The sequence below is a fragment of the Ruditapes philippinarum genome, unplaced genomic scaffold (assembly GCF_026571515.1).
Source record: "Ruditapes philippinarum isolate M1 unplaced genomic scaffold, ASM2657151v2 ctg2135_1_1_1_1, whole genome shotgun sequence".
Taxonomy (NCBI): Eukaryota; Metazoa; Mollusca; class Bivalvia; order Venerida; family Veneridae; genus Ruditapes; species Ruditapes philippinarum.
The window spans coordinates 1,188-24,327 of NW_026860228.1; the positions used below are offsets into that span (position 1 = coordinate 1,188).

The 23,140-nt window shown below is 35.4% G+C and overlaps 1 long non-coding RNA gene across 1 annotated transcript; it reads left to right on the forward strand.

Moving 5' to 3' along the window:
• Nucleotides 1-1,569: 1,569 nt before the first annotated feature.
• Nucleotides 1,570-11,476, forward strand: LOC132759288 (uncharacterized). Its single transcript, XR_009629688.1, has 2 exons — nt 1,570-10,532; nt 10,824-11,476. It is a non-coding gene; the product is annotated as an uncharacterized LOC132759288 (long non-coding RNA).
• The last annotated feature ends 11,664 nt before the right edge of the window (nt 11,477-23,140 follow it).

Consider the following 23,140-nt stretch of genomic DNA (forward strand, 5'->3'; position numbering starts at 1 on the left):
CTTTATTTTGTGACTCTCCATCTGCACACCTGGGTTACAGCGCGTTCAAACACACAAATATTGATTTGACCACACATTAATTCTGCCATTTTCTCAATAAGCCTAAGGAAGCATTCTTAAATTTCTTATTCCATTTCTTCTTTGTGAACACTTATAATTTCACCTTTTTTATATCCATATATATTCCACTGAATTTGAAAATAACAGGAGCAACACAAAAAAACCCAGTCCATATCACACCGCGCTGCCACCAGTGTAACTTAACTTAGTCTCTTCTCTTTAGGTAGCATTGCAGAGGCAAATATGGCTAACAAAGTCTTGCATGAAAATAACATTCCGCAGGCCCGAAATAACATAAGAATACAGTGTCTTCTTCTACTTATTTATTTTTCATTTTTTCACAAACACCTAAGGAAGCATTCTTAAATTTCTTATTCCCTTTTTTCTTTGTAAACACTTATAATTTCACCTTTTCTATATCCATATATATTCCACTGAATTTGAAAATAACAGGAACAACACAAAAAAAACCAGCACTTTTCTCTTTATAAACTCATCATATTCAATTAAATAACATAACTTAATTAATCCCATTTTTCTGAACCAAACACAAATGGAAGATTTGGGTGCACTTAATTTCCTCTAAACTGAATACGTTTTAGAAAATAATTATCCTTGAAGTTGTCAAAATCCTCTCTCCGTGTAAGAAATACTTGGTTTGGATTTGCCAGAACAAAGTAACTTTGTAGTTTCTTTGGAGGAGGACACATTTCATAAATCTCTTTAAAAGATGTCACTTTATTAAATTCCATGTTTTGACGTTTAATTCTCCAGAAGTGTGATAAAGTCCATATCACACCGCGCTGCCACCAGTGTAACTAAACTTAGTCTCTTCTCCTTAGGTAGCATTGGAGAGGTAAATTTGGCTTACAAAGTCCTGCATGAAAATAACATTCAGCAGACCAGAAATAAACACATAAGAATACAGTGTCTACTTCTACTTATTTATTTTTTCATTTATTTGCAAACACACACTCGCATATTAAAAGTTATTACACTCAAACTTGACATTATTCAAATATTTACAACATTTAAAACAATACTTCCAATGAATTATACTGAAATACTCAAATATTTTCTTTTCCATATTTCTTTATTTCTCCCTAATCTCCATCCTAATCTAATCTCAATCCCATTTGAAACAGGATGGGAGTTAAACAACAACTACAAAGTCATTTTTAAGGTTATTTCCCTAACTATGACAACACCCAGGTGATTTATTTTTATGATCTGTTCTAATCCAACTCTCCATTGCTTCTCCCCAAAAGGAGAATTGTATATCGATAATATTAACGCAGAAATCAATTAACCAATCACAAGTAAGGAGGCGTTCCTATAGCCAAGAAATTTAACAATATATCTTCTAGAGTATAATCAGTAGAATATAAATAAACCAATAACAACAATAACAACAATATCAGTTGTAACTTTAAAGGCATATTGTTACAGATTCGCCCCTCACTTAAGACATTATTTTAGTTTTTACTTTTTTTTACTTTTCAAATACTTAGTGATTTTCTACGGATATTTGATTTATGATGATATTTTTTAACCGAGTCAGTTTACAAGTAGAGAATTAATCAAGATATTTTTCTTTGAATGAGTCAACTTAAGAATAATGATTCCGAAGATTAATCATAGACACGTGATATTAAGAAAAATGTGTCACTAAAGTTCTAAAGTTCCGGGAAATTAATCCAGTTATTGGCGTCCTAACAATGGAAGTCCTCGCACCAATATTCTATTAGCAATGTAATCAGCAAAACTGTATATTCTTTTAAAGATTATATTTTTTTAATAATCCACAATAAATCACGGTGTGAACAATAAAATCTGTTTGATAGTCATTGAGACGAGGAACTATTAACTACTCTATTGTTCGTCACGGTGTTGGTTGTTGATTGAACAAAGTTTGTTGAAAATTAATTTTCCTTTTGGCAGCCGCTCAGGGGGACTGCTTTGTTATGCTATGATTAAAGTTGATGTCCTCCGCAATTTACTATGATATTTCTTTCTTCAATTGTGAGATTCTGTAATTATTATTATTATTATTGTTAAATTTTTTGTCTCTGACTTAAAATTCTTGCAATTGTATGATGCCAGCGAAACCCAGTGAAATAAGCTCTTAAATAGTGCAAGATGTGACTTGGACCGTTTTGAAAATATCTCATTAATTGTTCACTATTTAAATATCCGCAATTATTTAAAATTTGTCTCAAGCTTAAAATATCTAAACAGTTATTCGACTGTGTATACTTATAATTTCTTTGTTCTATTAATTCGTTTATAACTTCATCTACAACACACAAATCCCAGAAATTACCCTCCGTACAGATGGTTTTTGTTTCCAAAATTCTTAAAATTGGTATGAAAACACTAATTTTTTCACCTCCTCCAGCTATGAATAAATACTTCCAATTGTTGTCGTACAAAAGTATAAGCCATACGTCTATCCAAGCAAATACCGTATAAGTGTTTTTTTCTGTGGGCTCCAAATTCTGCGGTTTTTCAAAATTTTGGCATGTTTTTATTTCTGCAGACTTAATTTCTGCGGCACATTCTTTGGACAAAATGTGATTTAAATTCTGCGGCTCATCTTATTAAAGTCTAAGTCACATTACATTACCTATTTTATTTGCATGTACACATTCGCATTAAAATTTTGTTTACCGTCGTCACCGCGGAACTATATTATATAGTAATTACAAACAATTATATTATTTGCTTGCAAACAAATATAATGTGCATCAATAGACAGTTTGCATCTTTAAATCAGTGTGAAATGACGTGTGAAAAATATACTATGGTAGTATCTTTAATTTTATAAAATTGATAGAAGTTTATCGTAAATCAGACAACAATTAATGTATACGACGATTGTTTAGCAGAATAAGGGTTTAAATGGTTTTAATGATATAGTGGTAAACAAACCCTTTAGCGTACAGGCAAACACTATGATGTTTGAATTTCTTTGTTCATAAATTGGCATAATTAACAACAATTACATCCTTACATGCAGATATTGCATATTTAGCCGAAATCAATTTTATATAACTCGATGACCCGCTAACCGTTATAATCGTTTAGTCTTTATTCCTTTAAAGGAAACAGGTCATAATGTAGGACTCATTTCTTTTAAAAAAAACAAAACGTGGAGAAATATTCTGCGGTTTTTATTTCTGCGGTGCTGAAACTGACCGAAGAAAACGCAGGAATAAAGTCACCGCAGAAAAAACCACTTGTACGGTACCAGCCTCATTTGGATCGTTAAAATAACCAGTTGTTAATATTCTATGAATAGCGTCGTGGTTAACTATTTATCCCAAATATAAGTGAGATCTCATAATATCACGACCTCCGAAACAATTAAACCAAAAGTTCCAGTTTTTTAGCTCACCTGTCACAAAGTGACAGGGTGAGCTTTTGTGATCGCTTTTCGTCCGTCGTCCGTCCGTCCGTAAACTTTTGCTTTAAATGACATCTCCTCATAAACCACTGAGCCAATTTCATCCAAACTTCAGAGGAATGTTCCTTTGGTGGTCACCTTTAAAAATTGTTCAAAGAATTTAATTCCATGCAGAACTCTGGTTGCCATGGCAACCAAAAGAAAAAACTTTAAATATCTTCTTTTAAAAAACCATAAGAGCTAGAGCTTAGATATTTGGCATGAAACATCTTCTAGTGAGTGTCTACCAAGTTTGTTCAAATAAAAGCCCTGGGGTCAAAATTGGCCCTGCCCCTGGGGGTCATTGATTTTCCCTATATACATATAGTAAAAACTTAAAAAATCTTCTTTTAAAGAACCGTAAGAGCTAGAGCTTAGATATTTGGCATGAAACATCTTCTAGTGAATGTCTACCAAGTTTGTTCAAATAAAAGCCCTGGGGTCAAAATTGGCCCCGACCCAGGGGGTCATTGATTTTCCCTATATGCATATAGTAAAACTTTAAAAAATCTTCTTTTAAAGAACCCAAAGAGCTAGAGCTAAGATATTAAGCATGAAACATCTTCTAGTGAGTGTCTACCAAGTTTGTTCAAATTAAAGCCCTGGGGTCAAAATTGGCCCCGCCCCGGGAGTCATTGATTTTCCCTATATGCATATAGTAAAAACTTTAAAAATCTTCTTTTAAAGAACCATAAGAGCTAGAGCTTAGATATTTAGCATGAAACATCTTCTAGTGAATGTCTACCAAGTTTGTTCAAATAAATGCCCTGGGGTCAAAATTGACCCCGCCCCAGGGGGTCATAGATTTTCCCTATATGCATATAGTAAAAACTTAAAAAAATTTCTTTTAAAGAACCCAAAGAGCTAGAGCTAAGATATTAAGCATGAAACATCTTCTAGTGAGTGTCTACCAAGTTTGTTCAAATTAAAGCCCTGGAGTCAAAATTGGCCCGCCCCGGGGATCATTGATTTTCCCTATATGCATATAGTAAAAACTTAAAAAATCTTCTTTTAAAGAACCATAAGAGCTAGAGCTTAGATATTTGGCATGAAACATCTTCTAGTGAATGTCTACCAAGTTTGTTCAAATAAAAGCCCTGGGGTCAAAATTGACCCGCCCCAGGGGGTCATAGATTTTCCCTATATGCATATAATAAAAACTTAAAAAATTTTCTTTTAAAGAACCCAAAGAGCTAGAGCTAAGATATTAAGCATGAAACATCTTCTAGTGAGTGTCTACCAAGTTTGTTCAAATTAAAGCCCTGGAGTCAAAATTGGCCCGCCCCGGGGATCATTGATTTTCCCTGTATGCATATAGTAAAAACTTAAAAAATCTTCTTTTAAAGAACCATAAGAGCTAGAGCTTAGATATTTGGCATGAAACATCTTCTAGTGAATGTCTACCAAGTTTGTTCAAATAAAAGCCCTGGGGTCAAAATTGACCCTGCCCCAGGGGGTCATAGATTTTCCCTATATGCATATAGTAAAAACTTAAAAAATCTTTTTTTAAAGAACCCAAAGAGCTAGAGCTAAGATATTTAGCATGAAACATCTTCTAATGAGTGTCTACCAAGTTTGTTCAAATAAAAGCTCTGGGGTCAAAATTGGCCCCGCCCCAGGGGGTCATTGATTTTCCCTATATGCATATAGTAAAAACTTAAAAAATCTTCTTTTAAAGAACTCAAAGAGCTAGAGCTAAGATATTAAGCATGAAACATGTTCTAATCAGTGTCTACCAAGTATGTTCAAATAAAAGCCCTGGGGTCAAAACTGGCCCCGCCCCAGGGGTGACATTGTTTTAAACTATATGTGTATAGTAAAAACTTTAAAAATCTTCTTTTAAAAAAGCCAATGAGCTAGAACTTAGATGTTTAGCATGAAACATCTTCTTATGGGTGTGTACCAAGTCTGTTCAAATAAACAAATAAAAGCCCTTGGGTAAAAATTGGCCCGGGGGTGGGGGGCCTATATACAGGTGAGCGACCTCAGGGCCATCATGGCCCTCTTGTTTCGTCTTCCTAGCATCACGACGACTTAAAAGTGATGAAGGAAACACACCAGAAAGAGGTGTAGCAAACGTAGACACATCTGGTTCCAAGAGAATGGATTCACTTGATGTAGCATCTAATTCACTTGCTATAACATCTAAATCATAACTTTGACGACAGAAAGGACAACTATCAATATGTTTAAAACACGATTCACAAACAAATGATGTGCATTTGCATTTATTTACAAAATAATACTCTTAATCTTCAAGACAAACTCCGCAAGTTTCTAGCCAAATTTCCTTAAACATTTTTCTTTTCTTTTTTTCTTTTTTGTTTCGTTTAAGCACTCTAACGAAAAGACATAACAAATTGTAATATATATCATATTTCTTCCTGAGGCTACTCCTCAGGCAAATTGTGATCATTCCCAACTCTGTGTGTCATTTATCCACTACTCATGTTTATATTCTTCTAATGAACAATAGCTGTACATCCATAAAACATAATAATTAGTTTATATAATGTAACAGTTAAAAGTATAATTAGTTTATAAATTCCAAATAATATATAGAATGTAGCCTCTATGCATTGTACACCACAATATACACACTACTCACAACATAGTTAATCATTCGAAAACGTTTATAAGCTGGTAACTTCGGTGACATTTTCTTTAGACAAACTTGGGTATAATCATTTTCACAATTGTATCTAAAGTATCTTTTGACGACACAGGAAGATTTTGATTCCTGGACGAACGTGGTGTTGCCTCTGTAGAAACCAATGTCGTCTGCATCTCAATGCTTTCTCTAGGTTGAGAGATAACTTCTTTCCTTCACTGCATGCTGTGAGCTGAATATGGGTTTTTTCCGGCATCTCATATAACCCTTTTTATATACACATAATGCAATAAGGAGAGGATAATAAGGACTCTTGAGACAGCGCCTACATAAAGCCAAATTGACCTTTAATTTTTCTTGACCTGAAGGCTTTGCATGGAATTTAATTCATATAAAAGACCTTGATGGGATATTTCTTTAACTTCCTTTAGGGTTTTTGGGATTTGAACCCGAGATAGGTAAGGGAAATGTTCTTTTCGAAGCGTCGCCAAAGCATAGGTCTTGTAACGTTATAATTGCAAAGTAATTGGAAATCTTGATCAGTTATTGTGACCTGACTTTTCCGTACAGAGGCCGAGGTCAGTGTCATATATTTGTTACAAGCTGTACACATATTAGGTACATGCATTATACCTATTGGAGGTCTTATAAGTCTTGACCCTTCCTGATTTTTAGCTCACCTGTCACAAAGTGACAGGGTGAGCTTTTGTGATCGCTTTTTGTCCGGCGTCCGTCCGTCCTCCGTCCGTAAACTTTTACTTTAAATGACATCTCCTCATAAACCACTAAGCCAATTTCATCCAAACTTCACAGGAATGTTCCTTTGGTGGTCACCTTTAAATATTGTTCAAAGAATTTAATTTAATGCAGAACTCTGGTTGCCATGGCAACCAAAAGAAAAAACTTTAAATATCTTCTTTTAAAAAACTATAAGAGCTAGAGCTTAGATATTTGGCATGAAACATCTTCTAGTGAGTGTCTACCAAATTTGTTCAAATAAAAGCCCTGGGGTCAAAATTGGCCCCTCCCCGGGGGTCATTGATTTTCCTTATATGTGTATGGCAAAAACTTAAAATCTTTGAAAAAACCCATATAGCTAGAGTTTAGATATTAAGCATGAAGCATCTTCTAATCAGTGTCTAAAAAGTTTTTTCAAATAAAAGCCCCGGGGTCAAAATTGGCCCTGCCCTGGGGGTCATTGATTTTCCTTTTTTGTGTGTAGCAAAAACTTAAAAATCTTCTTTGAAAAACCCAAATAGCTTGAGTTTAGATATTAAGCATGAAACATCTTTTAGTAAATATCTACAAAGTGTGTTCAAATGAAAGCCCGGGGGTCAAAACTGGCCCTGCCCCAGGGGTGTCATTGTTTTTAACTATATGTGTATAGTAAAAACTTAAAAAAATCTCTTTCAAAAAACCCAATGAGTTAGAACTTAGATGTTTAGAATGAAACATCTTCTTATGGGTGTCTACCAAGTCTGTTCAAATAAACAAATAAAAGCCCTTGGGTAAAAATTGGTGGGGGAGGAGGGGGCTATATACAGGTGAGCGACCTCAGGGCCATCATGGCCCTCTTATGATTACATTTAAGTTTCATTTCAAATAAGGAGGCGATACTTTGATGACAATCGTCATTGTTAATTTTTCAAAGCAAAAAGAGATAGATGTGTAACTATTTATAGTCAAAATACTTTTTGTTACTGTTAGTCTCTCTCTGTGCATGTAAATTTGTTGCTGAAAAAGCGCCTTGAGGTCGACCCCCGGAAAAAGGACATCTGAGAATATGAACTACATTAAAAGTCCATATGAAGAATCGGTCAAAACACAATAACTAATTCTAATTAATGCAATAAAGAGAGGGGTTAGAAGAGAACAATCAATCTTTCAAGGAAAACTTTAAAAGACTCCCATGGTTTTTGTTTGACTTTCCGCAAACTACACCTGGCCATACCCACAAACATTGCCTACTTTTCAACGCTTCTTCAATCCAGTCTTTAAAGGCCTTGCTATCACCTTCAAAGGACGGGACCACCTTAGCCACCCCATGGGCTCCTATGGAAGTGGATAAACCAGAAAGTTGCTGTCACATTTGCCTAATAAGATCTGCCGTTTCTTCCTGTTCAGCCATAGCAATTCAGAAGAAGTACTCAAAGTTACTCCCCACAAATATGAAGCTTCTTGGAAATTTTCAAGGTAGTGACTGGCTTCTGTTCCGCACAACTTTGCAGATGTACTGTTTATGCAAAAACACAATGTGCTTTCATTGTCACGTGTATTCAAAATTTGAAACACACTAAATAAAGAGTATTCCTGTCCATTTTTAGCTCACCTGAGCATGCTCAGGGTGAGCTTTTAGGATCGATGATTGTCCGTCGTCCGTCCGTTGTCCGTTCACATTTAGTTGTTTATACTCTAGCGGTCGCATTTTTGCCTCAATCATCATCAAACTTGGTCAGGATGCTTATCTAGTTGATAGCTCGGATGAGTTCGAACATGGGTCATCTCGGATGAGAAACTAGGTCACAAGAGCTAAAAATAGAAAAACCTTGTTAACACTCTAGAGGTCACATTTTTGCCTCAATCATCATCAAACTTGGTCAGGATGTTTGTCTAGGTGATAGCTCGGATAAGTTCGAACATGGGTCATCTCGGATGGAAAAGTAGGTCACCGGAGCTAAAAATAGAAAAACCTTGTTAACACTCTAGCGGTCACATTTTTGCATCAATCATCATCAAACTTGGTCAGGATGCTTATCTAGTTGATAGCTCGGATGAGTTCGAACATGGGTCATCTCGGATGAAAAAGTAGGTCACAGAGCTAAAAATAGAAAAACCTTGTTAACACTCTAGAGGTCACATTTTTTCATCAATCATCATCAAACTTGGTCAGGATGCTTATCTAGTTGATAGCTCGGATGAGTTCGAACATGGGTCATCTCGGATGAAAAAGTAGGTCACCGGAGCTAAAAATAGAAAAACCTTGTTAACACTCTAGCGGTCACATTTTTGCATCAGTCATCATCAAACTTGGTCAAGATGCTTGTCTAGGTGATAGCTCGGATGAGTTTGAACATGGGTCATCTCGGATGAAAAACTAGGTCACAGGAGCTAAAAATAGAAAAACCTTGTTAACACTCTAGAGGTCACAATTTTGACTTAATTGTCATCAAACTTGGTCAGGAAACTTGTCTAGGTCATTGCTGGGAATAAATCGAACATGGGTCATCTCGGATGAAAAACTAGGTCACAGGAGCTAAAAATAGAAAAATCTTGTTAACACTCTAGTGGCTACTGTTGTGATCCAAATATTCTGTTAATTGGTCTGAAAGTTTGTTTTGATGATTTCTAAGTCAAGTTCGAACAATTGGGTCATCTTGGATGAAAAACTAGGTCACACCGCCCAAATATGGAAAAACCTTGTTAACATTCTAGTGGTCACATTTTCGACTCAATTATCATCAAACTTGGTCAGGATGCTTGTCTAGGTAATTGCTTGGATGAGTTAGAAATCGCATGTGAAACTAGGTCACCGGAGCTAAAAATAGAAAAATCTTGTTAACACTCTAGTTGCTACTGTTTAGATCCAAGTATCCTGGAAATTGGTCTGAAAGTTTGTTTTGATGATTTCTAGGTCAAGTTTGAATATGTGTCACCTGGGTAAAAAACTAGGTCGCACTGCTCAAATATGGATAATTCTTGTTAACACTGTAGTGGTCACATTTTTGACTCACCTGTCATGAGACTTGGTCAGAACGGTTGTCTAGGTAATTGTTTGGATGAGTTTGATAAGTCAGGTGAGCGATCTAGGGCCATCATGGCCCTCTTGTTTAAAAATCCTGGTCACGGCACCAAAATAAACCCCCATGTAACAGGATGGGAGTTAAACAACAACTACAAAGTCCTTTCTACGTTTATTTCCATAACTACGACAACAACCCAGGTCATTTATTTTTATAATCTGTTCTAATCCATCTCTCTATCGCTTCTCCCCGAAAGAAGAATTGTATATCGATAATATCAACGCAGAAATCAATTAACCAATCACTTGTAAGGAGGCGTTCCTATAGCCAAGAAATTTATCAATATATCTTATAGAGTATAATCAGTAGAATATAAATAAACCAATAACAACAAGAACAACAATATCAGGCATATTGTTACAACTGGTTTGCTATAGAAAAAGAAAAGAGAATATATTTCAGTATTTTAACGAAAATAATAAAGCATTTTTATACCCCCGCACAACAAAGTTGTAAGGGGGGTATACTGGAATCAGCTTGTCCGGCTGTCCGGCCGTCCGGCTGTCCGTCGGTTTTTTCTTGTCCGCCCAATAACTTAAGATTCCTTTGACCCTTATTCTTCATATTTGGCATGGAGGTTAGTCATGATTAGTAGATGACCCCTTTTGATTTTGAGGTCACCAGGTCAAAGGTCAAGGTCACAGGGGCCTTGACGTCAAAAAGCTTGTCCGCCCAATAACTTAAGATTCCTTTGCCCTACAGTCGTCATATTTGGCATGGAGGTTAGTCATGATTAGTAGATGACCCCTTTTGATTTTGAGGTCACCAGGTCAAGGTCACAGGGGCCTTGACTTCAAAAACCTTGTCCGCCCAATTACTTAAGATTCCTTTGGTCCACAGTCTTCATATTTGGCATGGAGGTTAGTCATGATTAGTAGATGACCCCTATTGACTTTGAGGTCACCAGGTCAAAGGTCAAGGTCACAGGGGCCTTGACTTCAAAAAGCTTGTCCGCCCAATAACTTAAGATTCCTTTGACCAACAGTCTTCATATTTGGCATGGAGGTTTGTCATGATTAGCAGATGACCCCTGTTGACTTTGAAGTCACCAGGTCAAAGGTCAAGGTCACAGGGGCCTTGACTTCAAAAAGTTTGTCCGCCCAATAACTTAAGATTCCTTTGACCCACAGTCTTCATATTTGGCATGGATGTTGATCATGATTATTAGGTGACCCCTTTTGATTTTGATGTCACTGGATCAAAGGTCAAGGTCATAGGGACTTTGACTTCAAAAAGTTTGTCAACCCATTAACTTAACATTGCTTTGACCCACAGTCTTCATATTTGGCATGGATGTTGATCATGACTATAAGGTGACCCCTATTGATTTTGAGGTCACTGGGTCAAATGTCAAGGTCACAGGGACCTTGACAAAAAAAGCTTTTCTTCTCAATTGCTAAAGTATGTCCTGTCTGCAGTGTATTGATTTGGACATTTTCACATTTGAAGCATGTAGAATACATAATTTAGCAATGTACTGGCTTAGTAACCTCAGATTTGGCAGGGAGGTTGTCCTTGAGCTCTAAATGGCCACTGTTGATTCTGACAAAGTGGTATGCGGGGGTATTCCCGCCATGATAGTGGCAGTTCTAGTTTTGTTAAAAAATCCACCTTCTTAAAATCCTTGATTATTTTTTAAAACTTGTCCTTTTTGAATGTTATATAATAACTTAGTTCTTCCAGCACTGGGCGTATGCCTGTCTAGTGTTTTTAAAGTTTTGAAACAGCTTTCGTGTTTTCAAGCTCAAACGCAACCTCTCCAGCTAAGTTCCGATCGTTTGAATGAGATTGTTGTACCTCCATTTTGACTTGATCGTATGACTTTTTTGCTTTTGTTTTATTAATTTGTTTAGGTAGGTTTTGTTGTACATCTGGACGCTGCTGCATTGATTTCAATCCCTTTTGTTTTAAATCGTCAAGATTTTTGAATTCCTCTGTAATGAATAATTCATTATTTTTTATTTTCAAAAACTTTATTTGATCTTCTGTAACTGGTTGTTGATGATGATCTTCCATAAAATTATGAATGTAAGAAATGTATTCAATTGTGTTTTTATAACTGCACATTTTATTGTATTCTTCCTGCGTAATTACTTCTCTGTTTTTATGAGTAAGAAATTCTTCCAGAGTGTGTATATATTTGAAGATTTCTATAGCAAAGTGTTCAGCCCTAAAATAAATAATAAAAACAAAATTAAATGATTGACATATTAACGAAAAACTTTTTAGATAAAATAATAAATAACTGATTTATTAGCTCGACTATTCGATAAAAATAAGTAGAGCTATTGTAGTCACCCTAGCGTGGGCGTCTGCGTCGTCGTAACCACTTATGGTAAAGTTTTTGTAATAGTTCAAATATTTTCAAAGTCCATTGACATATGGCTTTGAAACTTTGCACACTTGTTCACCATCATGACCCCAACCTGTAGACAGGAGGTGGCAACTCTATCAAGCATTTTGACAGAATTGTGCCCCTTTTTTGACTTAGAATTTATGCTTTAGGTTTGGTAATACTTCAAATATTTTCAAAGTTCATTGACATAATTTATGGCTTTGAAACATGTTGAAATTTTATACTCTGATTTGAGAGCATACTAGGACTCTCTCCAAGGCCTATAACTGTAATATGGATTTAAAGAAAAATTTGCCTTTTCTTTACTGAGAAAATTTTACCTTTTAATCAAGGCCTTTTTTTACTATCAAGCACTAAGAATAGTCGAGCATTGCTGTCCTACCAACACCCCTTGTAAAATAACCTCTGTCAGATAAATATAGTCCATTAAGACATGTTTCATTCAAAACTATAACACAATTTTGTACATGAAGTATTTCTGTTATGGTAAATAGAAATAAATTGATTTGTGTAATTATTTTTCCTGCATAGTTTTTCTAGCTTAAGTTGTCTTGACTTATTCCTTTCATTGTTTATTTTCGTATGAATTTTCCATGTCCTCTCTGATATATGAAGTTCTTTCTAGCTAGTTGTCTGGACTTATTCCTTTCATTATTTATTTTTGTATGAATTTTCCATGTCCCCTCTGATATTTGAAGTTCTTTCTAGCTAGTTGTATGGACTTATTCCTTTCTTTATTTATTATGCCCCCCTTCGAAGAAGAGGGGGTATATTGTTTTGCTAATGTCGGTCTGTCTGTCTGTCGGTCCGTCGGTCTGTCCGTCGGTAGACCACATGGTTTCCGCTGATTATCTTGAAAAGTATTTATCACAAAGTCTTCATATTTCACATAGTGATTGGTCATAACTATTAGATGACCCCTATTGATTTTGGGGTCACTAGGTCAAAGGTCAAGGTCACAGGGACCTTAAATATTAAAATCGTTTCCGCTGATTATCTTGAAAAGTATGTTTCACAAAGTCTTCATATTTCACATAGTGATTGGTCATAACTAGTAGATGACCTCTATTGATTTTGGGGTCACTTGGTCAAAGGTGAAGGTCACAGGGACCTTAAATGTCAAAATGGTTTCAGCTGATTATTTTGAAAAGTATTTATCACAAAGTCTTCATATTTCACATAGTGATTGGTCATAACGAGTAGATGACCCCTATTGATTTTGGGGTCACTAGGTCAAAGGTCAAGGTCAGAGGGACCTTTAAATGTCAAAATGGTTTTCGCTGATTTTCTTGAAAAGTATGTATCACCATGTCTTCATATTTCACATAGTGATTGGTCATCACTAGTAGATGACCCCTGTTGATTTTGAGGTCACTAGGTCAAAGGTCAAGGTCACAGGGACCTTAAAATGTCAAAATGGTTTCCGCTGATTATCTTGAAAAGTAATCATCACAAAGTCTTCATATGTCACATAGTGATTGGTCATAACTAGTAGATGACCCCTATTGATTTTGGGGTCACTAGGTCAAAGGTCAAGGTCACAGGGGCCTTGAATGTCAAAATGGTTTCCGCTGATTATCTTGAAAAGTATACATCACACAGTCTTCATATTTCACATAGTGATTGGTCATGACTAGTAGATGACCCCTATTGATTTTGGGGTCAAAGGTCAAGGTCACAGGGGCCTTGAATGTCAAAATGGTTTCCGCTGATTATCTTGAAAAGTATTCATCACAAAGTCTTCATATTTCACATAGTGATTGGTCATAACTAGTAGATGACCCCTATTGATTTTGGGGTCACTAGGTCAAAGGTCAAGGTCACAGGGCCTTAAATGTCAAAAGGGTTTCCGCTGATTATCTTGAAAAGTATTCATCACAAAGTCTTCATATTTCACCTAGTTATTGGTCATAAGTAGTAGATGACCTCTATTGATTTAGGGTTCATTAGGTCAAAGGTAAATGTCACATGGGCATTAAATGTCAAAATGGTTTCTGTTGATTTTTCCATAATTGAACACTTCCATGTACCCATTTTTGGCAAGTTTCTGTAATAAAATTACCAATTATGTGAGTCAATGGCTAGAAAGGGGGGTATATGTGTCGTTCGACATTCTTGTTTTCGTATGAATTTTCCATATCCTGTCTGATATTTGAAGTTCTTTCTAGCTAGTTGTCTGGCCTTATTCCTTTCATTATTTATTTTCGTATGAATTTTCCATGTCCTCTCTGATATTTGAAGTTCTTTCTAGCTAGTTGTCTGGACTTATTCCTTTCATTATTTATTTTCGTATGAATTTTCCATATCCTCTCTGATATTTGAAGTTCTTTCTAGCTAGTTGTCTGGACTTATTCCTTTCATTATTTATTTTCGTATGAATTTTCCATATCCTCTCTGATATTTGAAGTTCTTTCTAGCTAGTTGTCTGAACGTATTCCTTTCATTGTTTATTTTGGTATGAATTTTCCATGTTCTCTCTGATATTTGAAGTTCAGATAGAACATCTGGATGGATTCTTATAAAATTCCTTATTAGTCCCCTACTGGTTTCTGGAGGGGACTTTATGTTAACCCTCCGTCCGTCAGTCCGTCCGTCCGTCTGTACGTACGTCCCGAAATCTTGTGAACGCAACTCCTCTTAAACCGGATGGCAGATTTTGCTTAAACTTACAGGGATGAACAACCTTAATGTGTAGATGGTAGTAAAGGAAGGAATTTTTGCTGCGACCAAATTTAACAGAATTATGGCCCTTTGTTGATTTTTTCACTATATACTATGTAGAAATTTTGTGAACGCAACTCCTCTTAAACCGGATGGCAGATTTTGCTTAAACTTACAGGGATGAACAACCTTAATGTGTAGATGGTAGTAAAGGGAGGAATTTTTGCTGCGACCAAATTTAACAGAATTATTGCCCTTGGTTGATTTTTTCTCTATATACTATGTAGAAATTTTGTGAACGCAACTCCTCTTAAACCGGATGGCATATTTTGCTTAAACTTCCAGGGATGAACAACCTTAATGTGTAAATGGTAGTAAAGGAAGGAATTTTTGCTGCGACCAAATTTCACAGAATTATGGCCCTTTGTTGATTTTTTCACTATATACTATGTAGAAATTTTGTGAATGCAACTCCTCTTAAACCGGATGGCAGATTTTGCTTAAACTTCCAGGGATGAACAACCTTAATGTGTAGATGGTAGTCAAGGAAGGAATTTTTGCTGCGACCAAATTTAACAGAATTATGGCCCTTTGTTGATTTTTAGTTTTCAACTTGTGGCACATGTAGTCCAAAAAATATTTGACCTAGAGTCATAAGATTGACAGAACAGTGGCGTGTGGGGGCATCCGTGTCCTATGGACACATTTCTAGTTAGTTTTCAACTTGTGGCACATGTAGTTCAAAAATATTTGACCTAGAGTCATAAGATTGACAGAACAGTGGCGTGTGGGGGCATCCGTGTCCTATGGACACATTTCTAGTTCACTATAAGTTCTTTATTTCTTAAGGTATTTTCTTCAAACTTTAAATATAAGTTGCTTGTCATCAACCACATCATATGTGACAAGGTTTACAACTCTAGCACAAAATTTATCAGAATTACCTCCCTTGAACTTAAAATTTTCATGAAAAAAACATTGTTTTTTTTTTAATAACTTCTTTTTCTGAATGTATCTACTTCAAACTTCATATTAATGTTTCTTATTGTCACTCAACATTTGTGAGTGTTCAATACTCTAGCAAGACTATTTCCAGAATTATGCCCCTTTTGAACTTAGACTTTTTTTTGAGAAATTGGTAATTTTTACTCCAACTTCTTCAATCATGATAGGATTTTAAAAATGTTATATTTTGATAACAGGGATGCTCAAAAAATAACTTTAGAGTGTCCTTCAGTCCGTCTGTCTGTACATAAAAACTGTTTCCTGTGATCACTTTTAAAGAACTTTTTCAACAAATTTACTTAAAATAGGAACCTAAGTGAATGGCCAATGGCCCTTCAGAATGTTGCTTGGGCTCTTACCCAGAGATTGGGAAAGAATTTTTGCAGATGAGACTATGTCTCCACCTGTTGGAAAACTAATGAGACATTTTTAAAAGTTATGAGACATTGTTCAAAACTAATGAGACATGTTTTTCTTAATGATTATAAAGTACGAATACTGGTCGGAGACCATCAACCGGACACTTTTGGAATATTTTTCTGTACAGATTTCATAATTTTTAACCTAGAGACCAAAAAAATTGACACAGTTCAGCTAGGTTCTTCTCCTAATTAATTAACTAGTTTGTTTATTTCTGATTGTATTGACACTTATATCTGAGGCTTGACAAGGAGGTAGGTAGGTTAATTTCACCAACAATTGCAGACTTGATAATTTGGTCCTATTTGAATGAACATCATGGTTTAATACATAATATTTGTTGTTGTTATTTTTTGGTGTCAAGCAGTTTGTTTATTTGCTGAAGATAAATAAGATAAAAAGAATCATAATTAAAATGAATCCAACATTTTATAAGTACCTTTCCATAACACATCAAGTAATATATGACGTAATGTGTAATGTCCATTGTTTTATTTGCACTGAATGGCTCCTATGTAGCATTCATTGTTGTCTTTTTTTTTGACAACTCTACATCAAAGGGACTCACAGCATACAGAAGTCGTGCAGTTCAGATATCTGATTGGCTAGTGACCTGTCAATTATTGTAGTGATGTTATCAACATCACTTCATCTCATGTTTCACTTTGTTATTGTTAAGTTTTAAAGGCAGGTTATGATGACCTAGATTTACCGCAGATTATATTTTTCTGTGCAACTATAAATAGTTACACTCTTTTTTTCTGTGTATAAAGTTTGAAGTCACCAAACATGATTTTAAACACAACTAGAACTATCGCTGAATGCGATTCATACCCCCACCAATGTCCTTGACAGAAGACCACTTGGAAAGGTAGTTAAGGGAATAACTTATGTGGCACAAATACATAAAAAGAAATTATCTCTGGTGAAAAAAAGACTAATTGTACAGGTAATAGTATAAATATATATTATCAAATCATGTTCAAAACAGTTACAAATAACCTTTCATTTTCCCAATGTATTAAACATTTTATTTATAAGTCAATTTTTGACCTTCAAGTGTGCCCTTGACCTTAATCTGGCACAAGGGTAAAATGGGTTTTGCACATCACCCAGTTTGGTTGAACATTTGAGTAAAGTTTGAAGAAAATCCTTCCATTAGTATAGAATTTATAGAGTAGACACAATATATTGTCTAGTGTTGGTTGTATGTAAATTTGAAGACTTAAAAAGGGGCATAACTTTGTCAAAATGCAATACAGAGTAATGAAACTTGACCTGCATATCTTATTTGCCACACCTCATATATCTTTTAAGTTTCAAGCAAATGCCTGCGCTAAATTCAGAATTATTCAAGTACAAGTAAAAATTTAAGAACATTTTCTAAGTCAATTTTTGTCTTCCAAGTGTGACCTTGACCTTTAGCCGGCACAAAGGTGACATGGACTCTGCACATAACCTTGTTGAGGTGAAAATTTGAGTAAAGTTTGAAGAAAATTCTTCCATTAGTATAGGATTTATAGAGCGGACACAAATAATTGTCTAATATTTGATTGTATGAAAATTTGAAGACTTAAAAAGGGGCATAACTTTGGTAAAATGCAAAACAGAGTTATGAAACTTGAACGAACAGCATATCAGAATTGTGACCCTTCAAAAATATTCTAAGTTTCAAGCAAATACCTTTTCTAGATTTAGAAATATTCAAATAAATGTTAAAATTTAAGAATATTTTCTAAGTCAATTTTTGACCTTAAAGTGTGACCTTGACCTTAAGCCAGCAAAAGAGTGACATAAGTTCTGCACATCCCCTGGTTGAGATGAACATTTGAGCCAAGATTGAAGAAAATCTTTCAATTAGTGTAGGACTTACAGAGCGGACATGACGTACTGTGTAATATTAGATTGTTTGATATTTGACCTTCAATTGTGACGTTGACCTTGAGCTGACACATGGGCAACATGGATTCTGCACATCCCCTGGTTGAGGTGAACATTTGAGCCAAGTTTGAAGAAAAGCTTTCAAGTAGTGTAGGACTTACAGAGCAGACATACTTTGTAATATTTGATAGTGTTTGATATTTGACCTTCAATTGTGACCTTGACCTTGAACTGACACATGGGCAATATGGGTTCTGCACATCCCCTTGTTGAGGTGAACATTTGAGCCAAGTTTGAAGAAAATCCTTCAATTGGTATAGGAGTTATAGAGCGGACACGAAAATGGAGACGGACCGACCGACGGACGTGACAAAGCGAATCCATTATAGCCCCCCCCCCCCCCCCTATTTTGTGGTGGGGGTATAATAAGCAAATAAAGAAATGAACTTACGAATTATATGTTAATTATCACAGCTTTTATTGAAATTGATACAAAAATTATCCGACAAAAAAACTTTCTCCTTTAGTATTAATCAAACATGTGCATTTTTTTAAAAACATTTTGTTTTCACATTTCTTTTTTCACTTATGAAAATTTAAAATGTGTGTAATTCATGTAAGTTTCGGCACTTTCTTTGAAGATTAGAATCAAACAGCCAGGGCTACATGATGGTAAACATCAATGATTGGCAGATTCTTTTGAAAAGCCGGCTACACGTGTGTTAAAGGTGATCATGTGTAAATTGTATGCGTGTTATTGAACAATGGAAACATTATATTAAATTTTTACGGGTATTATTTTGTTTTCACAAATGTGAGCGAATTTTAATGCGTATTATAACGCTAATTGAGGAATTCAGACAATCGGCGGCGAATTTCGTTTTCATTTCATTTGAAATCGTAAGTACCACACGCACTAAATCTATTGATAACAGCTAGTCGTATTCTATATAGAAGAAATAAAATCAATAACGGTAAATTTTTTATATGTATCATTCAATTAAAAAGGAAAAAAACGAAATACTACACTTTGAAAAAGGTCGCGAAAAAATGTTTACGTCATATCAGACATCTTCAATGTAAGAATATAACAACAATCCAAACATCAGGATGTGTCCGGATGTTTGATTCGGATATCCGGATGGCTGTTTTGGCTCCAGATGACATCCCTTCAAGAAAGCATGCTCAAATAAGTGAAAGTTTGGTTGATGATGGAAAATATCCCCCCAAGTAACACATGTATGTACACATAACAAATCACCACTTTCTTTGCACGAGTTACTGCTGCTGTATGACTGACTTGTTTTGGAGCAGGTTTGATTTTCACAGGGTTTAACTTTGTAAAAGACAAATATCAATAATGTTTAATATTCTTTTTCACACAATGATTACCATTGGTTGATTGCAGTATTTGTATTTACCTAACCAGTATCAAAATTTAACAATTGATATTTCTTAAAACAAGCTGAATAGCAAAATGGGCAACTTGTTACTGGTATTTAAAGAGGGATATCTTGAGGGATATGCTGGCATCAATATTTATTTTCATCATTCACAATAATTGATAAAGAGATTTCTGGTCATGTGACATGCCAGCTGACAACGATTATTCTGGAATGAATGAAAAGGTAAGCATACAATGGTAAGCATACAAATTGTTACAAAGAAACATCATGTAAACAACTGATTGGAATCTAAACTTGCTTTGTCAATACATCACTTCATATATAAAATATGTAAGGTTTTGCATGACTTGGTATGCAAAGTATTCAAATACTTACAAATCTCATCATATTTATCTTAACATTGTCAAAAGTCCTTTTGATTCATAAGGCCAAAATAAAAAATATGTCTGGTTCAGGGAACCCGACCGACCCTATTTTGTTACCGCCGACACTAAACATTTTTTTTGATTTTCCGTACGAAAATTTTTGGGTACGAAAATTACAAATGTGAAAATTTTGTTTTACGATGCCTGTTGAAATAGCCTATGAGTAACAATCTTAAAATAATAAAAAATATTTAATCTTATATGATCAAAATCAACAACAAGTAGAATTGTGAATGTTTCTGCAGGAAACGGACAAATTTTCAATTGTCACATATTTTCGCGATGCCGCTTTTTATAATTAAAAAAATCGTAGCCAAAAGGAAGATATGTTTTGTTAAAATGTGTGTAATAACACTTAAAATATAGTTTAGGAATTAAATTAACTATTAATAGTTGAGATGGAGCCATTACCAGTATGTGTTTGTAACATACAATGAATATTTTCTTTTTGAAGGGAGGGGGGTGTAAGGTCTGATAATGTATGTTTTTTAAATTATATTTCAAATCTTGTCAATCACTTTTATGGTACAGTGCCATTTGGGACATATTACCATTTTCCTGAATCAGCTTTTTCTCTGTTCAAACTCTGACTCCCAACACCTTACTCTGCTGTACATCATATTTGTAAAGTGCAGTAAATTTAAGATGGCTTAACATATTCAATGTGATCTGGAACTCCTACTTTTTTGTGCTTGGGAGTCTCAAGGCTCCTTCTCTGTGAGAACCCTGCAACTGTTGGTACCAGTTGCACATATATATCTATAGACTTGCGCCCCCTATAGACCATTTGAATATGTTTAATATTAAAATTATATATACAGTAGCTGTGTTATTTTGGTCCCCAGAATAGTGCATGTCAGATGCTCTAAGCTTATAATACAGCATTATTATTAACTTGTTACAGAGGTGACCCTTGATCTTTTAATTGTCAGACCTGTCAGATGCAGGTTAGCATAGTACAGCGGGTGATTCAAAGGGAAAGGGTACATAATAAGAAGAATAGAAAGCAAATTAGTATGAATACAGGTGCTACATGGTTATGGAGCAGTAGTCCAGTGGTAAATCAGGAGCAGTAGTCCATTGGTAGGACGCGCGCTTAGGGATCGAGAGGTCCCGGGTTCGAACCCCACCATGGGGCACTGCTAATTTCCTTGAGCAAGAAATTTACCTGCGATTGCTTCACTTCACCCAGGTGTAAATGGGTACCTGCGAGGGTGGTATAATTCCGTTGCGCCAAATTGTCGGCTGCACTAAGCGGAGTTAAAAGACTCCCAAGGGAGATTGATAGATAGATACCAGTAGCCCGATGACCAGGGGTAATAGCTGTAAAGTCGGTGAACGTGCGTAAGCATGAAACTTAGACTATACAAGAACCGGTTGAACCGGGTGATGCTCCCCGAGAAGGTTCTGGACACAGGAAAGTATAAAAAATATAAACAAAGGGCAAAAACTCCACATTTAGGCAAGGCGGAGTTATGTTTTTTTGCACTGCTCTTCTATTTAATGAGATCTATCTTATCTATCTATAAAGTTTCCTGATGATATCAGAGATATGTCCCGGATAAAATTCAAAGTGTAAAAATGAACAAAGGGCAATAACACCAAAATTAGACCAGGCTTTGTTTAGGTTCTTTAAGCATTGCAGTTCTATCCAATTATATCTAGGTACCTACAAAGTTTCATGTTGATATCTCTAATAGTTTTAAAGTTATGTCCTGGACAAAAGTCAAAAAGTAAAAATAAACAAAGGGCAATAGCTTCAAAATAAGGCAATGCAGAGTAATGATTCTTAAGCACTGCACTTCCACCCAATGAGACCTTTCTATCTACAAAGTTTCATGTTGATATCTCTTATAATTTTAGAGAAATGTCCCGGACAAAGTTCAAAGTGTAAAAATAAACAAAGGGCAATAACTCCAAAAGTAGGCAAGACAGTGTTACAGTTCTTGTGCACTGCAAACCTACTTAATGAGATCTATCTACCTACAAAGTTTCATGTTGATACCTCTTATAGTTTTAGAGTTATGTCCCGGACAAAGTTCAAAGTGTAAAAAAAACAAAGGGGGATAATTCAACAATTAGGCAAGGCAGAGTTACAGTTCTTGTTCCCTGCACACCTACTCAATGAGATCTATCTACCTACAAAGTTTCATGTAGATACCTATTATAGTTTTAGAGTTATGTCCCGGACAAAGTTCAAAGTGTAAAATAAACAAAGGGGGATAATTCAAAAATTAGGCAAGGCAGTGTTACGGTTCTTGTTCACTGCACACCTACTTAATGAGATCTATCTACCTACAAAGTTTCATGTTGATACCTATTATAGTTTTAGAGTTATGTCCCGGACAAAGTTCAATGTGTAAAATAAACAAAGGGGGCTAATTAAAAAATTAGGCAAGGCAGAGTTACGGTTCTTGTGCACTGCACACCTACTCAATGTGATCTATCTACCTACAAAGTTTCATGTTGATACCTCTTATACTTTTAGAGTTATGTCCCGGACAAAGTTCAAAGTGTAAAAATAAACAAAGGGGAATAATTCAAAAAATAGGCAAGGCAGAGTTACGGTTCTTGTGCACTGCACACCTACTCAATGAGATCTATCTTCCTACAAAGTTTCATGTTGATAACCTCTTATACATTTAGAGTTATGTCCCGGACAAAGTTCAAAGTGTAAAAAAAACAAAGGGGGATAATTCAACAATTAGGCAAGGCAGAGTTACAGTTCTTGTTCCCTGCACACCTACTCAATGAGATCTATCTACCTACAAAGTTTCATGTTGATACCTATTATAGTTTTAGAGTTATGTCCCGGACAAAGCTCAAAGTGTAAAAAAAACAAAGGGGGATAATTCAAAAATTAGGCAAGGCAGTGTTACGGTTCTTGTTCCCTGCACACCTACTCAATGAGATCTATCTACCTACAAAGTTTCATGTTGATACCTATTATAGTTTTAGAGTTATGTCCCGGACAAAGTTCAAAGTGTAAAATAAACAAAGGGGGCTAATTAAAAAATTAGGCAAGGCAGAGTTACGGTTCTTGTGCACTGCACACCTACTCAATGTGATC